The following is a 7,751-nucleotide window of genomic DNA, read 5'->3' on the forward strand; positions in this document are numbered from 1 at the left end:
TAACGATTTGTTCCTAGCTATCTATCCAAAATTCATATAAATTATCACTCATGTATTTAAATTTTATTTTGATAACCATTCATGTGTATTAGTAGTATTACTAAATTCTATCACGGTCAAGTAAAAATGAGGTTGAGAAAATCTCCCCGTAACTAAATAAACCGTATCAAACTAACTGGAACACTAGTTGGAATTCTTCTCCACGGTATACTTTTGTTCCTTCAGTTAGCCTACTAATACAGATGCAATTGGAATTCAACTCATATGGACAACTTACCGGCATAATCGTTATCTGATTTCATAATTTAAACCAAAACTAATACCAATATTAACATTTCTACAATATTCATTATTTTAATATTTCTAAACACAAAATAATAACTGCCTATAAGTCAAGTTATTAACACGCATTGTTTTATTATTATTATTGTAATCCCATTTTTTATAGTTCAAATAATCTTCAACCAAATTTTCATTTTAAGCGTGTTAATCATGAAAGCAGATATTTTAAGATTATTACATGTATTTCCCGACCAGATACTGCCGTCTTTTTTATTTATCTTTCAGCTTATCAATACCCGGAGGATCCTTATTATCCTTGGTAACCTCCGGCGCGCGACGATCCCATCCAATTTCGTATCGAACCAACATCACGTTGATTCTGGTGGGAGAGTAGTGTAGTGGCATTGGACAATAGCCACACAATCCACAAAGCTGTGAACACGAGACTATTCAGAAAATAGATATTCAATATTTAACTCGGGGAAATACCTAACAATGGAGAAGGCGCGGAGAATGGATTGAATGGACTAGAGTTGATTGAACGGCTTGGCTCGGCCATGCAGGCGTGGTCCCTGCTGAATGTTATCTTATATCTTCTATTCATATTAAATATATTGTTCCTTCTCTAGCCTAACCTTGTTCTACATCACGTATTGGTAATTGATACGATACAGTGAGTTGGTGTAGTCGATGATGTGACTTCCACGTAAGATCTTATAGATTAGGCAGTTATATCATGACAAATCTACAAATTTGGGACTAGGTCTATTATTAGAGCAGCACTAATGTTATAGTAGACCATAATTCTACAAAAGGCACTGTTGGGCAGAGTACAAACGAACTGATAACAATGGAGCGTACAGACAATACAAATATATAAGGAACATATGCACGAAGTCTATAAGAGAAGATAGGCTTCAGTACCAGACTAAGGCTATGAACAAATTCGTCTCTAATCCGAGAAGCTTATTCTGTCATTCAGCCTCTCTTCGTCAAGTCAAAACTGTAGTTTCCCAACTGCTGGGTCTTAATGGCCTGACCAACGACGCCGCCGCTAACCTTTTGGACATTTCAACTGACCCATATTAACTATACTGCCGAAAGCTTCATCCGCAACTCCAAAGGACTTTCCGTGGTGAAACTGAGCGCTGACTTGGTGTTCTGGAAACTGCAGCACTTAAGAATTGACACTTCTCCTGGCCCGGATATGGTTCATTCTGCTATACTTAGGGAAGCAGCCTCAATCCTGGCAACGCCGCTTAGCGTGATATTCTCACACTCGCTAAGTCAAGGCAAACTACCGGAAAATTGGAAGCTGGCTCACATCACACCAATTTTCAAAGGAGGTCGACGCAGCGAACCTTCAAGTTACTGACCGGTGGCTCTTCTCTCCATACCTTCAAAAATCATGGAGTCCCTGATATGCGATGGTATACATGACAATCTACTGTCCCTAAACTTCTCGCTCCGACAGCATGGTTTCAGGAAGGGTTACTCTTGTATAACCAACCTGCTGACTGCGGTGAACAGATGGACAAGCATCCCCGATCGCAAGGCGAAAGTTTTATCATTGATCTTGATTCCCCAAAAGCTTTTTATAGGGTTAACTATATATATCTTATCAATAAGCTCAAACGATTCGGTATCAGACCACCTCTAATTGACTGGCTCACTTCATACCTGAAAAATCGACATTTTAAGGTCAGGGTTAACTTTACTTTATCTCAGGCTATGGAATGTCTTAGTGGGGTCCTCTAGGGCTCAGTACTAGGGCCTCTTTCATTCTTGATTTATATAAATGATCTTCCACAGCATGTATCGTCAGACCCATTACTTTTTGCTAATGACGTGAAACTTTGGAGAGAGATACGCAACCAAGACGATGTGCAGGTACTTCAGGAGGATCTGACTCGACTTCAAAGTTGGGCAGACGACAACGGACTTACTTTTAACACTACAAAGTGTAAAGAGGTTCATCTGCAACATGTCGCAGACTACAGTTATACTTAGGAAACTCCTCTCTAGTAGTATCCCAAGTCGAAAAAGATTTAGGAGTCCTGGTGCCCTACGACTTGAGGTCTTATGCTCACTGTGACAAGAAAGCCTTTCGAGCAAACCTTGCACTGGTAACATTGAAGCGCATTTTCGTGCAGTTTGACGGAAGAACTTTCCATATAGTCTTCAATAGTTTTATCCGTCCCCAGTCAGTGTACGAAAACATAGTATTTCCTTCCTCACTCCAAAAGGATAAGGACACTCTGGAGCGTATCCGACGGCGAGCCATGAAATCAGTTCGAGGACTCAAATTTAAACCTTATGAAGAGCGCCTCCAATCACTTAATCTTTACCCATTAGAGTATAGACGTCTTAGGGGTGACCTTCTGATGGCTTACAGTATCCTTAACAGTTCTGGACATCCTCTCAAACACCTACTTAAACTTAGTTCCAACACTAACCTAAGGAGTAACACCCAAAAACTGGAGACACAACATAGCAGAACGGACTGTAGACACAACTTTGCTCCTTAAGAGTTGTCAAATGCTGGAATTCGCTGCCGGCCGAGCCAGTCCAAGCGACTTCCCAGGAGTCCTTTAAGAGGCAGCTCGATCTATTCTTGAAAATTTAGGATAGTATCACACTATGATTTACCAATTTCTTTTTCCTCTTTATTGTTAACATACCTAAGTTCCTGCCTGGAGTTTTTGGTGATCCCCTGCTACTAGACCGGAAGCCTGTTAAGCGAAAGCTTCTTCTATTCCGTCCACAACCATTTGAACCATTTAGACCTGGTAATGTCAGGGAAAAACGTTTTAAGAGAAGAAATAATAAATGAATTATGTGATACAACGAATGCGTCAGTGGGAAAATATTTTAAACCAGAGCAGCCGGCCAAAGACACAGAAGGGAAGCCAGTAACTGAGATTCAAGAGCAAAGGTACATGTGAACGGAGCACAGTGAAGAACTCTTCAATAGACCAAATCTACTGAACCCTTGGACATCTAAGCAGCACCTAAAATGTCTATGAACTCCAACTGTTATATTAAACTCACCATATCCAGAAACAGGAAGGTAGCAAGGTAGCTAAAACAAACTGAAAAGCATTTAAGCCAGATATACGGAGTCGTGGCTCGGCGATCTGATAATGCCGACCGTCTTCTGCCGTTATGCTGGGATAATATCTACTCCCAGCGAACATCCCAATTAAACATATGGAGAAAGATCGTCTAAAGTGACGACTCCCAAAATGCACTCATCGATGGACTCAAATACACCGAATAATCATTAGCCATAGCTGCAGATGATCGACTGAAGCCTATCGCTCATTCTAGAATACACGTTTGGACTCAGATCATGATCTGGTTCGAGCACGTATTTCCTGCATCCTACTGGGTGTAGAAAATCCATGGCAAGGAAACCCATTCGAGCACAAATTAACGATAAGAACGTTGGGAATATATTTCAGGAACAACTAGAGAAGGAGCTGATCAACCGTAAAAATGAAAACTTCTTCGATTTAGCATGGTGTGATATGCAGAAATCTGTGAAGATAGCAATGACATCTGCTATTAACTTAAACCAAAAGGTTAAGAAATATCAGTGGATTTAGCGGAAATCACAGAATTGACAGATCATAGGAAACTCACACTGTCTGGCTCTGAACACGATGAGGAGCAGAGATGGCTTCAACGTAGGTTACTCGAGAGCCTACGTAGTGATCGCGAGCAGTAATGGGTAGCGAAAGCAGAGAAGATGGAAAAGGCAGCAGAGATAGATAACTGTATACGACTATCCAACCTTATCAAGAAAACGGATACAAATATGGCTGTCAGTGAGGCTGTGAATATATAGACAGAATAAAAATCCTCCGGCAGCTCCTAGAAAAGACATACTCCATGACGTCAGACTATATTTGTATTCCTTGGTCTGGAGGTGGCGTTCAGCTCCCTTGATCTTGAGTCAACTAGCGTCACTCGTGGTATAAGCGACAAAAGACGAATTTACTGCACAGCAGTTCGTTCCGTTTACTTCATTGGTGCAGAAAGTGGTAAATAAGAACAGATGATATTCATAAGTTACTGGTACTCTACTCTACCATATGTGGCTTCAAGCCTTGTTGGTGCAACTTAGAACCACAGAGTAAGCAATATCTGAGTGACGAATTGTGAACAATATAAGGATGGCAAATTGATTGATGAGTTAGTAAATCTTCATCAACTGAGGTGGTTGGAACATGTACTACGTATGCCCAACCACTGCTTATCTCGATGGGGCTATGTTATTTGTTGTAGAGGTCGGCTGGAAGAAAGCTAGAGGAGCCAAAACCAAAACATGTTATCGGTCTATGAAGTCATCCATAATTAGGCTGATCCAATGTCTTTAAGTGTAACTCCGCCCGTGGCTCTTTCAGAGTTACTACCAGTCCTACGCCCGGGTAAATTACGGGGGCTGGGCATGGGGTAAGCGACTTTATCCCGCAGATAACTAACTCTCTAAAAAAACGTCAACCTGAAAAACAGTTCAAACTATTCAAACTGTGCTCTGGGAGTAAGAAAGTCTTCATTTAGAGGAACTATAACGCCTCATAGTGAAAGCCGAGTTTCTTCAGAAGCCACGAGGCCGATGCCTCTTCTAACAACCAGAAGAACAATTTTTACAGGTACATGAAAGGTCCGGACAATGTGGGAGACTGAGAAGACCAGTCAAATAGCAGCGGAAACGAGAAGATACAACTTGGCAGTACTAGGAATCAGCGAAATCCAATGGACCCACGCTGTACAACAAAGGCTAAATACGGGGGAGATGCAGCTATTCTCTGGTCACGAAGATGAAAATGCTCCACACACTCAGGGAGTTGCTCTAATGCTGTCCAAATGAGCACAAGATGGACTTGTAGGATGGAAATCCCACGGATCCAGAATCATCAAAGCATCATTCATAACAAAGAAGGAGGGGACCACAATGAATTTTACCCAATGTTATGGGTATTTCACGTCTCCTTTATTTCTGTTCCCTTATCTTCTCCATTTTCTTCTTTAAACTCCATTCAATATTCTTCTCAATTACACAGACCCGATGTATTGTTATTAATATTCTATTATTATCGCTCTATTGTTTTTTTAAATATGGCAAATATAATGTTGACATTATTGAAAATTGTGTATTATTGCATTTTTTGAAAAAACCCGAAGTGGTTTCTTCACAACACTTATATACCCGTACGATGTTTGGGAATAATAATAATAACCAATGATAGCAACGACGACAATAAACATCAATCATATGAGCGGCTGCAATCAATCATAGAAAAGTGCCCAAGAAAGGACCTCACCATTCTGATGGGAGATCTAAACGCCAAAGTCGGGATAAACAACACCGGATATAAAGATATTGTAAGATCCAAACTACGGTTTGGACTGATGGACAGCTGTCTAGGTGGGTTAGATACGCGCCCTTGCCCGTTTGAAACCAAAACAAAGTAATTGGGTAAGATGACCGTTCTATAATTTACCATATATTTAAATGTGCATTATTACCTAAACAAATATGACCACTCAGCTATCCAACCAATAATTGTTCAATTGATCAAATCTAAATTACAATAAATAAGAAAGTTGATTAAGGATGCAAGAAAACTACCAATCACAACAAATAAATGTTATTCTATCCTGTCTGGATAGACCACGCACAGATTCGTTCAAAAACAATAATTATTCGCTTTATAACACCGAGTGTTTCCAATTCTGGAAGAGTGCCTCAATTCACAACCAAAAATGCACAATTCCAGTCAACACAGGCAAAGCAATCAAAAGGGGGGAAAAACCAATATGGCTGCCGCCAAGACTAAGTGTAAAAAAAAAAACATAAGTGCAGTTCGGGTAGAAACATGGGGACATGGGACAATGGAAGATGTGACAACCAGGAGAGCGGCTGACATAGCTTCAGATCACCACACCATATAGTTGTGGCCAATTTAAAACTGAAGCTAAAGAAGAACTGGACAAACTGCATTACAAAGGTTCAATACAGCCTTCATTCGAGATACTCACAAACTCAGTGAATTCAAGACAGCTCTCAGCAATAGGTTCCAAGCCTTACAGGATCTACTGAAGGAAGAAGAAACTACTATGGAGGACAACTGGAAAGGTATCGTGGAAGCATTAACTTCAACGTGTCAAGAGGTTCTGAGCCTCAAGTAGCATCATCATAAGCAATGGACCTCTATAGAAACACTGGACAGGATCAAAGAAAGGAAGAACAAGAAGACAACAATTAACAACAGCCGAACACGAGCACAGAAAGTCCAAACACAAGCTGAATACATAGAAGCAAACAAGCAAGTGAAGAAGAGCATTCGAGTCGACAAGAAGAAATACGTGGAAGAACCAGCAACGATGGTGGAAAAGGCTGCAAGAGAAGGAAATATGAAACAGCTTGACGATACAACGAAGAAACTAGCAGGGAAATATAGTAAACCAGAGAGACCGGTCAAAGACAAAGAAGGCAGGCCAATCACCGAAATTCAACAACAGCGTAACAGATTGGTAGAGTACTTCGGGGAACTCCTGAATAGGCCGGCTCCAATGAATCCACCGGACATCGAAGCAGCACACACAGATCTTCCTCCCTTAGGTGTTAATCCACCAACGACGGAACAAATCAGAATGGCCATCAGACAAATCAAGAACGGGAAAGCAGCAGGACCCGACAATATACCAGCTGAAGCACTGAAGTCAGACATCGAAGGAACTACAAACATGCTTCACCTTCTATTCAAAAAGATTTGGGAGGAGGAACAAGTGCCGATGGACTGGAAAGAAGGACTCCTCATCAAGATTTCAAAGAAAGGAGATCTGAGCAAATGTGAAAACTACAGAGGCATTACACTACTGTCACTACCAGGGAAAGTCTTTAACAGGGTGTTGCAGAACCGGATGAAGGACGCAGTAGACTCCAAACTTCGAGATCAACAAGCTGGATTCCGTAAAGATCGGTCGTGCACAGAACAAATTACGACACTACGGATAATCATCGAACAATCAGTTGAGTGGAACTCGTCACTGTACATCAACTTCATTGATTACGAAAAGGCATTTGACAGTGTAGACAGAGGAACGTTATGGAAACCTCTTCGACACTATGGAGTTCCTGAGGAGATTATCCGGAACTGATACGACGAACTATAATGCAAAGTCGTGCATGGAGGACAGCTGACAAATGCATTGCAAGTAAAGTCCGGAGTCAGACGAAGCTGTTTACTCTTTCGCTTCCTCTTTCTTCTGTTGGTCGACTGGATTATGCAGACCCCGACATATGAGGGAAAACACGGAATACAATGGACAGCTCAGAACCAATTGCACGACTTGGACTTCGCAGATGACCTGGCACTCCTATCGCATACACACGAACGAATGCGGATAATGACAGCCAGTTTGGCAGCAGTCTTTGCATCAGTAGGCCTCAACATACA

The sequence above is a fragment of the Schistosoma haematobium genome, chromosome 6 (assembly GCF_000699445.3).
Source record: "Schistosoma haematobium chromosome 6, whole genome shotgun sequence".
NCBI classification, from domain to species: Eukaryota; Metazoa; Platyhelminthes; class Trematoda; order Strigeidida; family Schistosomatidae; genus Schistosoma; species Schistosoma haematobium.